Source organism: Leuciscus leuciscus, assembly GCF_965113295.1.
Source record: "Leuciscus leuciscus genome assembly, chromosome: 16".
NCBI classification, from domain to species: domain Eukaryota; kingdom Metazoa; phylum Chordata; class Actinopteri; order Cypriniformes; family Leuciscidae; genus Leuciscus; species Leuciscus leuciscus.
The window spans coordinates 19,898,186-19,918,426 of record NC_138740.1 but is presented as its reverse complement, the minus strand read 5'-3'; the positions used below and the strand labels follow the sequence as shown (position 1 = coordinate 19,918,426).

General features: G+C 38.1%; 1 protein-coding gene across 2 annotated transcripts in view; it reads right to left on the bottom strand.

Annotated features, from left to right (window-relative positions):
- nrxn2a (neurexin 2a) overlaps positions 1–2,067 on the bottom strand; it is a 390,641-nt gene extending 388,574 nt beyond the window's left edge. For both annotated transcript variants that reach the window (XM_082141011.1, XM_082141009.1), the window contains exon 1: positions 1,731–2,067. The gene's annotated coding sequence lies outside the window, so the exon portion shown is untranslated. The remainder of the gene's footprint in view (positions 1–1,730) is intronic.
- Between the last annotated feature and the right edge of the window lie 18,174 nt (positions 2,068–20,241).

Here is a 20,241-nt window from a genome sequence, read left to right as displayed (position 1 = left end):
TCTACAAGTGAATTTAACGGTTGTATCAGCTCTGCCGCCACCGTGTTTCATTCCAACACCTCAAAACACTTAACACATTGCCTATGTTTAGGTTACCTGTTGCCTTCAACCAGTGATTGACAGGGTGGGAGGGGACGGGGACGTGATCGGCTAGGAATGCATTTTCAATTTGCATATTGAATTTCATTGTGGGACATTTAATGACAATGCAAATGCAAGTCTTAATTGTGAGTGTAAATGCAATTAAGAAAAATAAAATTTAACGGATCATTTCGCTACAGTTTTTTGCTTGAACGTGTTAGACATATCTTATTTCTGTAATACATTTTAATTTTGCAACTTATAAAGCGTTAAAATATGGATTCAATTTACATATTAAAACGAGTGTATGAAATGGCAAATGTAAATAATTGATTTTTCTTTTTCATTTTGCACCAACGTTGCACAAATGTCAATTTAAATACAGAAATGCATTGCCATTTTACATATTGCATTGTCATTTTGCATATTACATTTCAAATTGAATATTGACCCATATGCTTCCATAGCATCATGGGATAGTAAAGTGTCCATCTTATGCACACTTCATAAACTCGCCAGAAGTAATAGGTCATCTGGGTTCTTTTTGTATAGGAGTACTGTGAATTCGGACATACTTCTTTTGTCACATACGTTTTTTCGCCTAGTAGGCCTAGGGAAGTTGCCATTTCGGATGCAGCCAAGCCAGTTAGTCCAGTCCGAATTGGTATGAAAAAAAATAAAAATAAATCACAGACGTCAAGTGATAGGTATTATAACTCAAACGTTGTTTAGAAAACCAGTTCCATCCAAATAGGGCTATGATTTGTTCACAAATTAGACTGATCTGGTACTTAGACTGATCTGATGATACACCGTTCGGGATGAGTATCACTGAAAAACTACTGAAATGTAAGTCTGTGAGGCTTGATATTTTCCGTCATAATTCGCTGTCATTATTTGAAAGAGCAACCAGGAAATTCTTAAATACGTCTTCCACAAAAGAAAGAAAACCATATGGGTTTGGAACAACCTAAATAATGACATTATCTATTTGAGTTGTTTGGGTACATTGAATGTGCCTTACACTATAGAAATGCTCTGTTATGTGGTGAAATGGACTCCCTAAACTTGTTAATGACGATGCATAAAAGAGACTGAATCTTCTCAAAACATTAGACATGTCCAGAAACACTCCCACAGGCCTCGACTGTTATTTCATAAGTCACAATTTATTCGGACCATGTTTACATGTGTCCTTTGTGAACTTGTTTAGAGGGTGTATAATACCCTCCAAAAATTCGTTCCACGGAAACAAACATTTTAGCAGCAACCCATTCGGAGGATGATATAGCCCCTTATCCAAACAAAAGGCTGTTTTATTCCCACGGCTTTTCCATTTTTCTCTCGCTCTCTCTCGTGCATCTGAGAGCCGCACATGGCATGACTCGAATGGGGACAAATCAATACACACAGCGACCGTTAGTAACGCTATACTGGCACGAAGGTGTTCAACAAACCCATCACCAATGAGGAATTATTAAAAGATACACTTCCGAGGGGTTAACAATAACAGAGAACAGACAATAACATCTTCACTTATGAGTCAACACCATCCGTTCACTTCCCCAGCCCCGCGCATCACCTGCATTTGTGAAAGCACATATTCTGATGACAAAAGCATCTGCAGAGACGCACAGAAGTGCCCTTACCTGTGTTTGGGGCTGAAAGTGAGCGCGCGTTATCCCCACTTCTCACTGGAAATTGTTCGTTGGTCTTTTGTATAGTCCAGAGACGCGAAATGCGGTTGTTTGCCCTCCCCTTTCACTGGCGTACAGACAACGGCTGTGAGCGCGTCAAGCCGCTCCACCTGCATGAAACGACACAGCAGATCTGCCGCTCAGTGCGCGTTCTCCCGGTAGCGGTTATAGGCGCGAAATGAGGGCGCGGTCAGTGGAACACCTCACCAATCATCCCGCGCGAGCACTTCGCCTTCCAACCTCACCGACGACAGGATGACTGCGGCACAGCTGCCTCAATGTGACTTACTTTTACAAAATCTGGACCACCGACTATGTCCAGTAACTACGTCTCATCCACCTCCCTTCTGTCTCTTAATCCGTTTAGACCAGGGGTTCCCATCCTTTATGGTCTACCGAACCACTAAAATATTTATTCTAAACACTCTGGAATTTAAATAACATTTATCTCAATAAATGTTATGAATAATACAATTAAAAAATGTGTAATTATTTGTAATTGTAATTTACTTTATGTTAAATGTATTGGTTTAATGTTGGACTCCATAAAAAAAAAAAAACGTACATGGCTCTTGAGTGCATGATTCTGATTGGTCAATAGCTGTTTTCAAATCAAATATTTATATAAAATCAACGCTGTCCCCTCATCAGAGCAAACAAAGTCTTTCTGTCTCTTTACAAGTATGATAAATTAATTTCAGCTGGAATACATTTTTAATGTGTCTGCATCTTATCTATTTATCCACCTTATTTTTTGTTAATGTGCGAAACTTTCATTAGGTAAAGTAGAAGAATAACAAAGTTCAGTAAACAGTAAAACTATTTGCACTGCAAAGTGCAAACCAATGTGTTTATGTGATAATAAATGAAAATAATATGATAATTACCCGTTTGCATTTTACAGTTTTTTGTTTTAAATTGCTTAGACACTAAAAGTGGTACTTGTTGAGGCCCACTCAGTGAAACCATTCACTCACTCCAGTTTTGAGAAATGGAGCCATAGTTTCAAAAACTGTGTGTAAGCATTTTATTTTATTTATTTTTTTACTGTAAAACAGTAAAATGGACTGTTTTTGTACGGATAAAATAACTGGAAGCAGACACTTAAAGCCTAGCTTCAATGGCTGAATCCGAAATCGCCCCCTATACCCTCAAATAGGGCGTTATTTGAGGGGACAGCCATTTGTAGTGGTGTCCGAAACCATAGTTAGACGTTATCAAGTGCACTTATTCAATCCCCCATTGCACTGCAATAACGATTGTACAAACGATGTACGCTCAACGGCTGTCTGAATTCGGTCACTCGTTTTCATTCACTCCTTCAAGTGAACTGTATTAGTGGACTAACGTAGGGAATAGTGAATGAGGGTTTAGGGGGCAATTTCGGATTCAGCCAATGTCTGCACCCGCTCTAACGCCGGCCAAAGTCGTCATAAAACGGAAGTTGTGATAAGGTGTGTTCGACTTGAAGCAGTGCTGCGCAGTCCGAGCGGTGTATGATATCAAAGAAAGTAGTGAGAACGATAGAGAGAAGGCGGCTTTATATGCTTTCGAGTATCCCTCTCGCGGTACTTTGATGTCATACAACGATCAGTCTGCGCAGCACCACTTCAAGCCGAACAAACCTAATGCCAGTTTGCAGTCAGTTGTGGAGGATATTTAGTCCTGCCCTACGCCGAGACATACGTCATGAAGAGCATATGCCATTTTGAGGGTGAGGGTAGGTTAATGTTTTTGATTCAAGATTACAAATTGGAAAAAACTAATTAAAGATGTGCATGGATAAATAATAAGTACTGCAACATTCTGTAAGAAAAAATAAGAATTGTCAATTTGGATTTCAAGATGACTTTAAAAATGTATGTGTACATAATAATGTCCGGATGAATGTACATTATAAAACTTGCTATTGCCAATGTACCAAAATTTCACAAACCCCTGCAATTTTATCATGAACCTCTAAGGCATTTAGGGCATTTTACTCTGTAAAAAAAAAAAAAAAATAATAATTCTTTCCTGTATTTGCTCTATGAAATACTTGATTCTGATTAGTCAGTCACGGTTTTCAACAGTCAAATATTTATAAACAATGGCTTTTGCCCATGACAACATGTGTTTTGCATCTTTATAAAGATAATACATTAATTTAAAGTCCAACTGAAATCAAAATTGACCCTATTTACTTTGTTAGCGCATATTACTGGTCTTGTGGTGAAAAATTAATCCGTGCAAGTTAATACACAGAAAAAATTTGTTTGCCGTCGTAATCTTTAATCAAAGTCTGAAAAGTTACTTCCGGTCTGGAATGGCATTCCTTCTCTGATGATGTAGGTTTGACAGCTTGGGTTGGGAAACGCTTAACCACTCCCTTCAAACCGTTAGTCTGCTATGAGCAGAGATGGAGAGTAAAACCCTGCCCTCTGTTCAATATTCCTTTTCACTGGGAAATACATCACAAGAAATACGTTTGCAACTTCCGGTTCACGCGGACTTTAATATCAAATCAGTATTTTGTGTGTATATTTGTATTTATCTGTTTGTTGGTTGGTTTTTAGCTGTTTTCGCATCAGGGCTTTATTTTGCGATGACTGGCTGAATATACATTTAGAGCACTTTGTAAAGAATTGTACATATTTTTCTTATTTCTGTACTTTCACATTACGTACTGAATTAAGTGAAGCACTTGCTTCTTGAGAGGTCTGTGTGTGTGTGTGTGTGTGTGTGTGTGTGTGTGTGTGTGTGTGTGTGTGTGTGTGTGTGTGTGTGTGTGTGTGTGTGTGTGTGTGTGTGTGTGTGTGTGTGTGTGTGTGTGTGTGTGTGTGTGTGTGTGGCCATCTGCGTAGGGCCAAAAAAGTTTAAAAAAGAATAATTTAACCATGCAGGAACATCTTTCTTATACCACTTCACCTTGAAATGAGCCACCTGGCTCACATTTCTCTGCCATTTTATAACATTTCAAATCTTATGACTCCTCAGCTCCCGTGGCCTTATGGGACTGCAAAGTGTCCATTGTTTGCACTTTGCACGCTTCAGAATCTCAGCGGATGCAGTAGGTCATCTGGGTATTGTACGCCTACTGTTTGACTGAGCTAGTTTGATACCACAAACTCAGGCATCCAACTCAATTCACACTATACAATATAGAAGAACAAATATTTGGACGCTGGGTTAAATTTAAGGTAAATGTTGAGCAAAACATTTCACAACTGTGAGTAACTGACTTAGTGCTGTTTAATTGAATTATGATTAAATATTGGGGGGATGGGGGGGGGGGGGGTACCAGCAATGCAGGTTTAGAGGTTAATCATGGCAGAGTCGACGAAGAAAGCGCGGTCGGAAGTGTCATGGAAAAGAAAACGAGAAACTATTTCCGACAGTAACGTTAAATGCAAGTACTCCACAGCGACTCTAGGGGTCGCTGTTTGACAAAAACGGAAACTGCATAGTGTGCCTTTAAGTATGAGTGTGTCTCTAAAGAAAATAAGTGTTCTGGGGTCAAGTGAGACAATGAGTATAGATTGTTTACCATATCCTTTTACCACAAAATGTAATTTCAAAGAGATAAAATGTTTAACGATCTTTGCTTCAAAGAAATGTAAAAACGCCAACGCGCATGGATTAATGCACTTGATTATACATCAGCTATAATGCTGCGGGCTGTTTTATAAGTTGAACATTTACATTGTTTTCTTTTTTTACTGTTATTTTGTCCTCGAGTCATACATCTTTAAATGCATTAATGTTTAACAGATTACTTTACATTCGCAAGCTTTGTGTAATGAGCCAAATACTCAAACAACAGCTAGTATGATTAATGGTATCTGTAGTAATTCCCCCATGTATTACCCTCAGCTAATAACCTTAAGCACAAAGCCTGGACCTCAAATGTCTGTTCAGGCATGATTTTAACAAAAGTGCCTCACTGCTTCACTTGAGGGGGGACTCCATAAAAAAAAACATGCATAAAAACGTAAAACAGGAAATAATGTCAGACAGGTCCCATGCAGACCCTCATGACTGTCAAAGTCAATAGGTCTCTTAAAATATCGGTTAATTTGAACTTTTTATGCAAAGACAAGGTAAGCTCAGGGTGTAAAACATCATGTAGTGGTTCTCCCAAAGATGTATTGATATTTATGAATTAATAATAAAATAAAATGGTAACACACGAACACACACACACACACACACACACACACACACACACACACACACACACACACACACACACACACACACACACACACACACACACTACTGTGCAAAAGTCTTAGGCACTTAAGTATTTTTACACAAAAAAAGGTTTTAAGCCAGTTATTTATATATTTTGCTGTAGTGTGTCAGTATATCAGTTTACATTTCCAAACATTCCTTTTGCCAAAAATTGTAATAATCCAGAGAGATTTTTGTAAGTCTGACAGCAGCCGGTATGATCTGATCTCACCAGCATCGAGTCTGTCTGGGATTACATGAAGAAAAAATGAGACAGAATAAATCCAGAAGAACTGCGGCAACATCTCCGAGCCGCTTAAAGAAACCTACCAAAATATACTGATTTATGAATTATAAAAAATACAAATAAAAGAATTAAAATAATAATAGTTGTGTTTAAATAGAAAATAAATAATGATTATAATGTGTACACTCACCTGTTTTCAAGAATATTTGATTATTTTCTACTGAAGTCATTAAAATTAAACTGTTCTTTAAAATGGTATGAAAGCTAAGTTAATGGTATAAAACAAATGGATTTATTTTCATTTGACATTCCCATCTCATTTCTGAAAACGACTATGAGCTTTTGAGCATTCCAACAAGTGCCTCGAGATGAGGGGGGGGGGGGGGGGGGGGGGGGCTCTCTATCTTACAACAGCAGACGGAAACCCAGCCCCTCCAAACTGTGCCTTGGCATTGGCCGCTGTGCACACAGCACCTTACACACTCAGGAAAAGCGTCAAGACTGGCGTCGTTCCCGACCAACCTGCCTCATCTGTATTGAGCTGTGGCATCACTGAATGATTTGCAATTATTATTATTGTAGAAGTTTCCATTACTCTTGTATAACGCCGTTTCTTGCATTTTTTCGCTTCTCGCGCACTACTTTGAACTTGGAGTGCCATTATGCATAAGAGGCTCCATCAAAAGAAAACATGCAAATGGATATTTTGTGGATATGGTTAAGCTGAGAGTGTGTGCGTGTGTGAGTTTTCTGAAGCTGGCAAAGCTAATGATAGTCTGTTGTGGACCGTGTCATAACAGCCACATTGTCACTGTAACTTGTGTTAAATGATCACTGGGGTTTAAAACCTGGACCGTGTGGACATAGAGACCTTGAAGCCTCTTCAAGCCCATAGAGCGCAGCTACATGGGAGACATATTAATGCAGACTGACAAGGACATGGGACATAGACTCTCTGCCTCATTCTCTCCCCCTATCCTTCTCTCCATAATGTGTGGTTTCAGGAATAGCCACACTAACAGAAGGACGGCATGATGGGGACCTTGGAATGTAATCATGTCATTACCGTGTGAGTGAAGTATGAAATAGTGAGAGAGCGGGTGAAAGATTGACTGGCCTGAAATGGCAATTGCTTTAGGGGGGTGACTGCTCTCACGCAAGTGACACCGCAACAAGCTTTCTGCCTCTTTGTCCCTATTGTGCCCTCTTTATTTTTAACACAAGCGTTCACTTTCTCTCTCTCTCACACACACTTGTATTTCTGAGTCAAACGCATCTCTCAGACAACACGCAAACCACAACACAGATTTTGAAAAGCAGCCAATTGTCTTTGTGCAGTCACTAGCGTTTCTCCAGGGCTGGCTGTGAATTAACTCAACACAATTGGGAGATTAAAACACATAAGAGCCTGCATTTAACCACTTCTGTCCTCCGAGCGGGGCAGGATGCCAGTGAACAGCCTCTTGTGCTGGGTTTAGATTTGGGTCATCAGCTCGGTGTGGTCTTATCTAAATGCACCGCGGCGATAGTGCGGCAGAGGAGCTCGAGGCCTTCCTCATTATTTAGCAGTTCATATCAGTTTATTAGTGCCCGCGCAATTATGCCGCAAATCTCGTTTCCTGGTTTAGTGCGGTAAATACTTATAAATAAATCACAGCCCATCTGTCATCTTAACTGATTTCAATTAGGCAAGAACGCAGTGGCACATTTTTCATTATGTGAATGTACAGTAACAAGATCAGTTTTTGTTTCAGGTGGTGCTGTGTTTTACAGCAAATATCTAATCGCATGATTGTTGTGCATGTCAGGGTTGTGCAAAATTTAGAAGAATTGGCTCTGTGTCAAATCATGTGAATGAGTGTAAATTTGAATTGAATTGGCCACAGACCACAGGAAACTGCATCGGAATTTGAACTGAAATGACAGGAGTATCTATCTATCTATCTATCTATCTATCTATCTATCTATCTATCTATCTATCTATCTATCTATCTATCTATCTATCTATCTATCTATCTATCTATCTATCATTCAAAAGTTTGGGGTCTGTAAGACTTTTTAATGTTCTTGAAGGCAGTCTTGCTCACCCAGGCTGTATTTATTTTAGGGCTGTGAAACGATTAATCGTGATTAATCGCATCCAAAATAAAAGTTTGTGTTCACATAATATATGTGTGTGTACTGTGCATAATTATTTTGTATATATAAATACACACACATGCATGTAAATATTTATATTTATTTATAATACAAATTATATATAATATATATACAGTATATTTAAGCAAATATTTCTTAAATATATACATGCATGTGTGTGTATTTATATATACAAAATAATTATGCACAGTACACACACATATATTATGTGAACACAAACTTTTATTTTGGATGCGATTAATCGCGATTAATCGTTTCACAGCCCTAATTTATTTATATCAAAAGTACAGTAAAAACAGTAATATTGTAAAATATTATTATCATTTAAAATAGTTTAAAGAGATTTTTGCAATAAATGTAAGAATTTTCAGCATCATTACTCCAGTCTTCAGTGTCACATGATCCTTCAGAAATCATTATAATATGCTGATTTGGTGCTCAAGAAATATTTGTTCTTATTATCAGTTGAATCATTTGTGCTGCTTAATATTTTTGTGGAAACCTAAATACAGAACCAGGATACTTTATTGGATAGAAAGTTAACATTTGTAACATTATAATGTTATACAATACAATCAGTTTTGCTCAATTTAATGCACCCTTGCTGAATAAAAGTATTACAGTAATCTCGCTCACAAAAACAATCTTACTGACCCCTAACACATATCATTAATCTATCATCATCATCATTGTCCATAAACCTTCAAGACTTTTAATACCTTTTTACAGGTTGTTGCAAGTCAAGAAGTTTCATGAACGCAAAACATTCAATGCGCGTGCCCCGAAAACCTGCGTCTCAGATGGCGCACGAATACTGAATTGAAGTATTCTCTTTCAAGTCTTGATGTTGTACGGACGAATTCACACAAAATTGTGTAAACATGCCCGTCTTGGCGAGTATCCTAGTAAACATGGTCGGTTATATCTCAAGTGAACATAGACAGTAGGCTATTCATATTGGACCCCGTGCATTCGGTCTTAAAGGGACAGCAGTCTAATAAACCTGCTGCTGTGTTTTAATGTTAACCAAACATTACAAAGGACAACGGAATCACTCACTGCTCTTGGCTAAATACCTTTTTGTTACTTTTATAAAGATCCATCTATATTTAATTTATGCAGTAATGTATAGTATTATTTCCCATTTGATTATTCAAATTTCTGTACAAAACTATTGTTAGACCTAGACCGACCTGAAAAAAATCTAAAAACACTTTAGAGTTTATTTCATTTGCAGACTTTCTTTGTTCTATTGTATTTATTTGTGCTATTTTTAATTTGCTTATTTTTGCTTATTTTTTTACTGACTGTTTACTTATCTTTAATAATGTTTTAAATGTACATTAATTAGGCTAGTAGTTTTGCTGTAGTATCAAAATTAGAATAGAGAATTGTGATATTTCACTAGTATCTAAACATTTGAACCAGTGACACAATCCTTAGCACTGAGCCCTGCTGGAGCAGCTAAATATGCGCTGTGCTATTAAATGAAAGATAAAATATGATAGAGCAATAGAATGAACAGTTTAAGTAACAGAAGCTCATACATACATTTTAGCAGGCTTAATTAAGCATGAAAATAACTGAAGGAAATATTTGCTGAACAAATTAAATTTCATTTCATTATACCGAACTACCCGCAAGTGCTGAATTACTACTCACACAGGACAGTTTATTTGATGAATTAAACTTGTGAGGTAACGCAGCGCTGTTTCACTTGGTCTACACTGACACACTAAACTGCATTTGAGTGTGTTGAAAGTTATAATTTTATTCTATGTGTATTGTTGGCTATATTCTTGGCTATATGTATTGTTGGCTATATGAGACTAGCAGTAAGCTTGATCAACATTAGAATAACATACTGATCACACTGTAACATTTCATCATGTTGAGCTATATAACATTGATTCATTTTATGTACATTTGCTCACCTGTCTAATAAAGTACATGCAAGAGCGGCGTCTCTGTCAAGTCAAAGTTTGTCGCAAAGCTCTCGGCATCTCGAAAACGCCACGCCGATATTGATCCTTTCTTTATTTCTCCTTTTGTCCCAAAGTATGCAAATTGCCATGGTCCATAATGTTTGAATGAAACAACAACAGCGTACCGCTAGACTTTATGCAGTTGTCCACATATGTTGCCATGGTTACTATGGCAGTACAAGCGGTTTTAGTGCATCCCTAATTTCTATGAATTTTCATTTATTTATTTTTACTTTCTAATATAAAATGTCTGCATCCTGTTTGAAACCCTAATCCAAGCTCAATTCAAATTCAGGAACTGAATTGGAATTTAAAAGGCATTCTCAAATCAATTCAAAATGGTGCACAACCCTGGCGCATGTAACAGGTGTTAGCCTATATGAATGAATAGAAATCCTATACGACACAGTAGATCCGGTCAATAGTCCATGTCCGGCATACAGGGTGACTTGACTTCACCCAAGGATGTCCTTGAAAAGCCACGGAAATGAGACTGAGAGAGTTAAAGAGAGAAGAATCAATAAATAGGAGACAAAACATTTAAACAGAATGGATTGGATCTTCCTTCACCTGTTCAAGAAAGACCCGTACTCCCTGTCACTCTTCCTTGGCACAATCTCCAGGGAACCGTTCACAGAAATACAGCCTGACTCTGCAGTGCTCCTGATAAGGGCCCTACGCAGATGGCCACACGCGCGCACACACACGCACACACACACACACACACACACACACACACACACACACACACACACACACACACACACACACACACACATGCACACTGTATTCCCTGGATACAGAGCTTTTTTGTAGTTCGCCTTTTTTGTAGGCCTCCCTGTCCTCGATCTGTGGTGTTTTGGAGGCAAAAGTTAGTCAGTCTATTATGATAACAAATCCCCCAAATGTGACGGTACGGATTAATTTATCATCAGTGAAACACAGTGTTCAACTTGTCCTGTCGCTTTTGTTTAGCTACCTTCACACATTTTTCTATTCTTGCTAAATTCCGCCACCCTTTTACAATAGGCTCTCTACAGCCTGTGTTCTGGCATTGTGCTTTTTGTTTCATTCCAGACAGCCCCTTAGTTCAAGACTTCAGTTTTGTTATTGCAACAAAGACATTTCCCTTCCTTACTTTTAGGTCAAACGTCATGTGTTATGCACCGCCCTGTGGTAAACTAGGTTGTTCAGACATTGTCATAAAAGTGCTCAGCCAGTCTTTTCCCTTTCTAGATAATAATGTAAAGCTCTTTTTTTCACTGTTCCACTGTCTCCTCTGGGAAAGAATCTTTTCTCATCAACTTATTGGTTCTTAGACTGCTTTCTGCTACAAAGAAATGTATTTGTAATTACACAAGCAAGAGTGCAGTTGATTTGAATTCCGAAATGACAGCACGAGAGTTTCAACAGATCAATAAACAAGAAATTCATATTGAGTAAACTTACATTTTAGACACATTACTTTTTCAGGTCCGCCAATGAAAACAGTCGAAGCAGAATTTAGCAGTTGTGCATTTCTGAATGTATTTGTTGTTGAAAAAATCAGTTATGTGAATGATTCAATAACTAATTAATAAAGATTTCAATCTCAGAATATCATATCAGTCACTTGTTTCGTTCATAAATTAAGTGTTTTTAACAAATTGGTTGTTCTCACTAAAGACAGTAATTTGTTAAAATGCTGGAGTAATGATGCAACCTGCAAAAAAAATAAAAATAATAATCACCAAAAATGTGTGATAAAAATAGTAAAAAGTATAGTTGAACTATTTCGAGTATTTTCGAGGACTGAAACTTACTTTTGTATAAAAGTAGTGGGTATTACAATGTTGTATGTTTGGTCTTGGTGGAATATATCTGCTAAGCTGCTGCTGCTTCTGCTTTTTTTGCTGCTGCAAAGCAAGTACGGGGCTTGTTAATGTCAATACATACACGACACACTGCTGTGAGCAAGTAAAACATGCTGCTGCTGTACAATACATGAATTACCCTTAGCAGATCTATACAAGAGGAGCTGGGGAGCTGGGAGGGTTTCTGAAAGTACGCTGCACTGCTAAGGCAAATGCTACCCAAGTATTTGAAGGTTGAGCAGCGAGTTCATTGGCTACTGATACGGCAGGAACCAATCAGCTGCGTTGTAAAGATAACGATGTGATTATGAACAGGTGAGTTTGTTAAAGGACCTATTAGCCTGCGCCATCTAGAGTTTCATGCCAGAACTTTGTATTATGCTGACTGAGGGAAAATACCTCACGCATTTTAAGATATCATTTTTTTTACTATTACATAACACCAATATTCAAGCTTTGTTTGTGATATTTGACCGCTGACACTTCGTGCTAATCTATTTAGTAATAATACGCTATTACTCAAAAATAGGTGTGGTCACATTAGTTAAATTTTAACGAGATTTTACTGGCCACTTGACATTGTCATTGTGCATTGTCAAGAGTGTAGCAATGTATAAAGCACAGCTCAAACCCCCAAAACATGGATTTCTATTAAAATTAATGGATTCTGCCACAAAATTTCTGCGAGCAAAGATAAATGTAGCCGCACCTTAAAGCATGTGTCTTTGAAGTCCACGAGAGCACAAGATTTCCTATTTGACATTTAAGGCTTTAGAAAGGTGCTCATGAGCACCCTCTTTGCAGCACTCCACATTGGATTACATGCGGCATTATGTCACACAAGTGTGGACTTTGAGGATGGCCGCAAGGGCTTAAGGCGGCATTTGGAACAGACTCTAAGACCGGGGAAAGCGAATCTTGGTGTCTTTATTATAATCCACAACTGTTAAAGAAACACTATAAGAGCTGTTCTGTTTTTACTGTTTCAAATCTGACTGTGGACATGACACATATGATATTTTGGATGTGAAAGCAAAGTAAACAGGAAGTGAGCTTTGACGATTTTCCTCCATGACACGGACATGGTGGAGCCTAAGTTGGACTCATCCATTATTCAGAGGGGAGGTGACGGCGAGCGTTCTGACCCATTTTGGAATCCATATACGCTGTCACTTTCAATAACCACTGTGGCCTGAGCATTCCTGGCATCCCAAGACCACTCAGGCAGCACTCCACAGACTATACTCACCACTGTTCCAGGGTTGGGGACGCAGGGCGCACTCATCTCCAAGCCACTCCACAAAGCTGATCCCAGATCAGCCCAATTCAACAAACATCGGCAGTTCTTGCTGCACTCCATTCGACCAGGTCAATCCCAGATGCACCACTTAACAGTGACATAAGGCAATGGATGTTTAAAACAAGTTACTGAACAAACGACAAATCAATATGCAAAAGCAATCAGTAGGCCAAGTGCTGAGAGAAAACACACTGATTGTAATGAATAGGTATTAAACACTTCTGAATGCCAAGGCATATAATCTCGGGTGACTCATGCGCAGGCAAAATAAGACGAGCCAAATTCAAAACACGACCCCCCAACCGAGCCAAAGGTCACGCTCTGCGCCTTTCCACTTAATTTCCGTACACTGGATTGGATAATGACCCTAAAACACATGACATCGAGCTCAGTGGGTGATACTTTTTAAAATATGACCACACTGACTAAAATTAACCACCTGCTTTGAAAGCGTTGAGAGCGAAACGGCACAAAGGAATGGCTGATTGTGCTTGCCGCCTCCTCCAGAATGCGAAGGAAAATCAGCTCAGCCTACATGGAATTTAATTCAACCAATTGCAAATCAATAGTGGATTTATCAGCCTTTAAATCAAATGCTCCACAGCATACACTAATGCCCCAAATGAGAAGATAAATGACATCTATACTTGATTTTCAGGCTACTTCCCTGCCTTTAATCCAGATGGTCTACAGCATACACTGATGCCCCAAATTAAAAGATAAATGACAGCTATTTCAAGCTAGTTTCCTGCCTGCTAATATTTTGATGTTTTTACTTATGTGTGTGTGACCTCTCAGGCCATAAGAAAATACTTAGGCCTAATGCACTGCCAGTATTTAAAATACTGTGGTTACCCAGGCCAGCATGCTTCGTGGCTGGGGTCAAATCAAAGCGAGTTTCATCTGATTATTCGTTAGGACTATAATACTGAAATACTGAAACAGATTTAGGTGAGCATTCATAATTGATTAGAGGTTTACATTTCACTGTAATATCACATGTTGTGTATGTGTGTTACCCTTGGGCTATATAGTCTAAAATGTGCCGGCTTTGACAGTTATGTTTAAAGTTGGATTTATACCGTTGCATTATGTGATTTGCTCTTGTCTGTGTGGTTTTGTAGTGTGACATTAATCAACTAAACTGATGAAGTAGTGATGGCAATTACACGGCTTAATGTGTGTTCTTGTTCTGCTCTGACAATAACAAACCCCCATACTCATGGTGGCGATAGAGTTCAAATGTTGTGCCATTTAACTAGATGTATTTGCAATAAACAAAAGGTGCGTTTCAATTTGCATATTATGCACTATTCTGCACCATTTTGTATTGTAAATAATGTGAGTAGTGTGCACTGAAAACTATGTGTGATCTGCTTCAATATTTGTAAAGGCTGTATCTACCTTATTTTTCAATGCAGAAGTAAGCTATTTCCAATGAATGTGCAAGACTTCTGATTCATTAGCTGGCTATCCATTTGTTAAGTCTGATGTCATGCTTCGCTGTTTCTTTGTTTAAATATAAAAATTTCAGTTGACTTGGACAGGGAATTATGCATTTCTATGGCAACATTATCAACGCCAAAATAAATCTGCAGTGGTCAGGTGGTACAGAGATGTCATGTGGTATAAGTAAGAGCTCTTAGAAAATTACCAGTTGTAATTACGAGCTCTATGAGGATGTGAACAAGTTTTACAAGTTGAATTCTCATAATTATGTTAATTACGACACGGCGTAAACGCACCTTTATGTTTTATGAACTGTTAAAATATTGGTGTCCTGCCTGGACACCATGAGCCTATAGATGCAGTGTACATCTTGAATTTTTAAAAGCTTTGCTTAAAGGTGTGCTATAAATAGTACACATGAACACTGCTGAGATTATTCTCACTTGAAACGGAGTGGAGGCTTGGAGCCGGAAACAGCATTCATTTACACTATAAAATAGTGTTATGATTACAAATAATGATAATACAATAAAAATATGATAACAAATACCAGTTTTCAATATCAAGCAGCATAATGGACTTTGTATAGCTTTATATATAGCTAAAATAACTGGAAACAACTGACACCAGAAGCCTTGAACATTCAAGATATTAATGGACGTGCCAGCCCTTACATAAAAAACACGGTGAATGTCTAGTGCTTTGGAAACATCAACTGAAAAACTTCCATTAAGTACAGGTATAAAATCTGTACAACATATGGCTTAATGTTTGCTAACTTCCTTAGCGGGATTCTACTCAAACTATTTGCTTTGCCTTGATGTCAGTTTACCTGAAAGAGCAACCTAACAGTAAAAATCTAATTTGTACTTGTGTCGTGTTATAAACATATTGCGGATCACAACGATGAACAAAACCAAGTATGATCACATACTTGCATATTTTTCTTGCCTTAGGCTTCAGCTCATTTGAAGTCTGTTGTTGTGGATGATTCATCCTAACCTAGTCTTATTTACATACATTAATTCATTAAGCAGGAGACATGGTTTGATTGTTCCCTTGTTTTCTCTGCTGTTGTCATATCACATTTCACTAGTACCACAAGGTCATTGGTAGCCCTTTGTGTGGTAGCCTGTTGGGTTGAGCACATTCAGACATCCAGTCAGCCCACATTAACCTTGCTAGACTGGAACAACAAAGAGGAAAAACAAAAACATACGCACATATGCTCCCGAGTCTACTAAACGCAAGATTCATCTCAGTTTAAACGGCTGTCTTTCTCCTCCAGTCAGTCTATTTTTCTTTTCTTTCATCCTCAGACTCACCCAAACACTCATTTAGGATCATAAAATTCTCAGTTTCTCTCTCAGTTTCAGTTTTACTGCCTGTCTTTGTCTTCCCAGTCAGTCTATCTATCTTATTCCTTTGTTTGACACACAAAAACGCATGCAAACATTCATATGCACTCATTCACCGTCTCTTGTGCACACAGAAATAGCACAATCTCTTTCTAACCCCCATTACAGTCATACTGTGAAGTGACTGACTTCATTATTCACCTTTGTCAACGCCCACGCATTGCTGCCTCTCTTTCTTCTTCTCTCTCTCGGGTACGGAGTCATACTCTCTGTCGCCATCCTCTCCAACCTGCCATTTCTCAGCTGTTTAGACACCCTCTTTAGACTAAACTATTAAACCTGTGGCAGGATACTGGAAATTTTGCACTCAAGAGGAGGCCAACCACCACAATGAATTTTTCTCACTCTAACACTCTTTTTTAAACCACAAGAGCTGCAAAGTTATGCAGAGTTGACGTCAATGAAGACGAGATGATAGTTTTGACAACACAAGATACTGTCTTAAAAGATACGTGTCAGCCATTGTGACAAAAGAGGGCTGTGGCATCCGAAATCCACACGGCGCTCAAAGACTTCAACTCATATCACTCATGTACAGTTAGCGGCGTATCACATAATAGTCAAGGCTGCTTTTGTGAGTCTTATCGCACCTCTATAATTACTGCTATTAATTATGCTTCCAATAAAGATTATTCCGAGAGCGATCACTCCATCTGAAACGTCTTCTGAAGGCGGAAGCGCTTAGAGGTCAACCTCAAAGTTACTATGCCGATACGCCGTCACACGCCAGGAGAAGTTGTCTTTTTCCGGTCACACCTGTAAATGACATTCCGTCTTATGCTATTTTGCATGGCAATGACACCGATCTGCCACAACAGACATTGCAGCGCCGTCTTCCGACATGCCCGAAAGAATGATGGTGAATGACAGTAAATACACCTTCAAGCCCCGGTGGAACTATCTATCTCACCTCTCATTGCACCCTCGGCTGTCAATCACAGAGGTCAGCGCGGGGTGCGACTGCCGTCATGGCCCAGCGGCTCTTCTCTTATGCTAATTTAGCCTGTGATCTTCAGCATGACATTTAGCTGTAGCAGTTACAGCTGCGGCCCGTGTGCTGTTGGCTACCTGAGTGTGAGTGTGTTGCATGATATACGGCACACATGCATGCTTGTTCATGTTGGGGTAATGAGATATGTCAAAGTGGTGTGTATGTGTAATGGTGTGTGTTGGAATGTCTGTTTACATGTATGCAAATGAGATTTGTCGTAAATTGTTGAGTTTATAGCTACAAGTGAAAGAAAATGTCACGGTGCCGCAGGTATCTGGTTATAGAGGACACAATGGTGCACTAACAACCTATGAATCGAGTAGTGAGTATTTTTTACATTTTGTCATACTTAATATATGATATTCATTATAATATATTTATATTTAATTAGCATTCTTATTTACATTTTGACTTTCACTTGATTTCTGTTTATTTGGTTTGGCATATACAATAACTTAAAAAATTATATTTTCATGGTATATTGCTTGAGTGTTTTGAAGACACTCATAATTAATTTGTAATGTACTTATAACACAAATGAATAACACTTTAATATCACTAATCAAGCGTGTAATAATGCTGCCTTCACATGCCATCGGAAATTTCCTACTTCTGAAGTTGCGATTACAAGCTTGTCGCATTCAAGTGCTTTGTTGTCAGAAAGAACAGGAATCATGGAGGACACAGGACTTATTCTTGCCTAGTAATTTGCACATTTTACATTAAACATTTACCGCGCTATACTCAGCTTGCTGACGATTCTGGAATTTCTGTCAAATACAGGCTATTTTCGCTGTGTATAATACTTACAATGTGCTGGTGTGTCGGTGTTGGTGTGAACAGAAAGCTCTGGCTGAATTCGTAAAAGCATAGCATACTACTCTTACTATATTTTTTTACATGGCTCATGTAGTAAGTATGTTATAGTAATATGGTATTCTGAATCCAGTCACTGATTCTGCACTTTAAAATAGTGGGTCACTTTAAAATAGTCCAAAACACGTCTCAAGAACACTTTTCCAATAAGTTCAACTCCGTCTAGTTGTTTTGAATGCATTTTTTAATAATTTTTTATATTAAAAAACTCCCACTGAAAACAAATTTTTTTATCTTATATTTAGTCAAAATGCTTTTGGATTATGCACAACATTGAACAAATGGATGTCAAACAAAAGGTAGTCTATGACATTTTTATGATAGGCCTACTTGTCGAGGCTGTGTTTATGTCAGTTATATAACAGTTTTTGTCTACTTTTATATTGTAGTCAGACAGACTGTGCCAGGTTCAAGGCAGAAATGTTTTGAGTAAATCACACACATAAAAGATAAAAGTATTTTGAACAGAAACTTTTTTACTGAAATATTAGTGTGGCGAGAAGCAGGGTGGGGACGAGAGCCGTGGGAACGGAGTGAGGTTGGTGGCGCTAGTGTGAATGCGTATCACCTGTGCACAGGGCCGGTTCTAGACATTTGGAGGCCCAAGGCAAAATTCATGTTGGAGGCCCCCCACCCCCAATAAAAAAACACTTGAAACAAATATGATTCCTAACCTTTTTATTTATACAACATTTAATTTTAAAAGCAGTATATTTTTACTTACACAGTACATAAGTTTGGACACATTACTATTTTTAAAGTTTTTGAAAGAAGTCTCTTATGCTCCTCAAGCCTGGATTTATTTGATCAAAAATACAGAAAAATAATATAGTGAAATATTATAAAAATTTTAAATAATGGTTTTCTATTTTACTATACTTTATATTTCTGTGATGCAAAGCTGAATTTAGTGTCACGTGATCCTTCAGAAAACTTTATAATATTCTGATTTATTATCAAATGTTAGAAATGGTGCTTAATATTTATTTTATAACCTGTGATACTTTTTTTCAGGATTTTTGATTATTAAAAAGTTGTTTTAAAAGTCTTCACTATCACTTTTTATATATTTAACACATCCTTTCTGAATATTCCTGTTTTTTTCTGTATTTTTGATCAAATAAATGCAGGCTTGTAGAGCATAATAATAAACTTCTTTCAAAAACATTAAAAATAGTAATGGGTCCAGACTTTTACCGGTACATATTAATCAAACTTTTTCTAAGGTAATCTCTTTTTTGTTTAATGAAGATGTTATTGTTGTTGTTGTTATTTTGCTGTTTTATTCAATTTATTCACAGTTCCAGAATCCCACTAAGTGCTTTTATATTGTATTGCTACCTTATGCTATACACAAATCAAGTGGAAGAGAAAGACACGATCGCTACTGAGCAGAAAAAAATATATAAACTGATATTATTGGCGTAGCCTAATGTCAGGGTATAATCCAAGCGGGAAGGAAGTCGACCGGAAGTTGAAGCCGGCCGCGTGCCACCATCTTGTAGCAGAACTTCACCTGCTGTTAGCATCCCATTGACTCCCATTCATTTTGGCGTCACTTTGACAGCGAATAACTTTACATCTGAGGCGTTTAAAGACTCCATTTGTCCATTATTTATTTCTAAAGAAACACGACAATGTATAAAAGGCTCCATTACCTTGTAGCTTACGTTATGGCCCCGTAAAAACAGTTTTTGTAAAAGTAGGCTAACGATTGCGTCATAACCACGCGACTCTCTGTCGCACAGTAGAGAGATTACCGTATTGACGGGAGGAGAAGCTCGCGGGCAATCGGGGAGACGTGGAGGCAAAATGACAAAATAATTAATCAGAATACCTAGCAAAAGTTTCTCCTGCTCCTAGCTCATGGACACCTCCTACTCACGATCTCCGTCTCTGCAAGATTCGGAAGGGAATGATTCAGATTTCTCTTGGCACAGCTACTAGAAGACATACGGGTTGCTCACGTCAC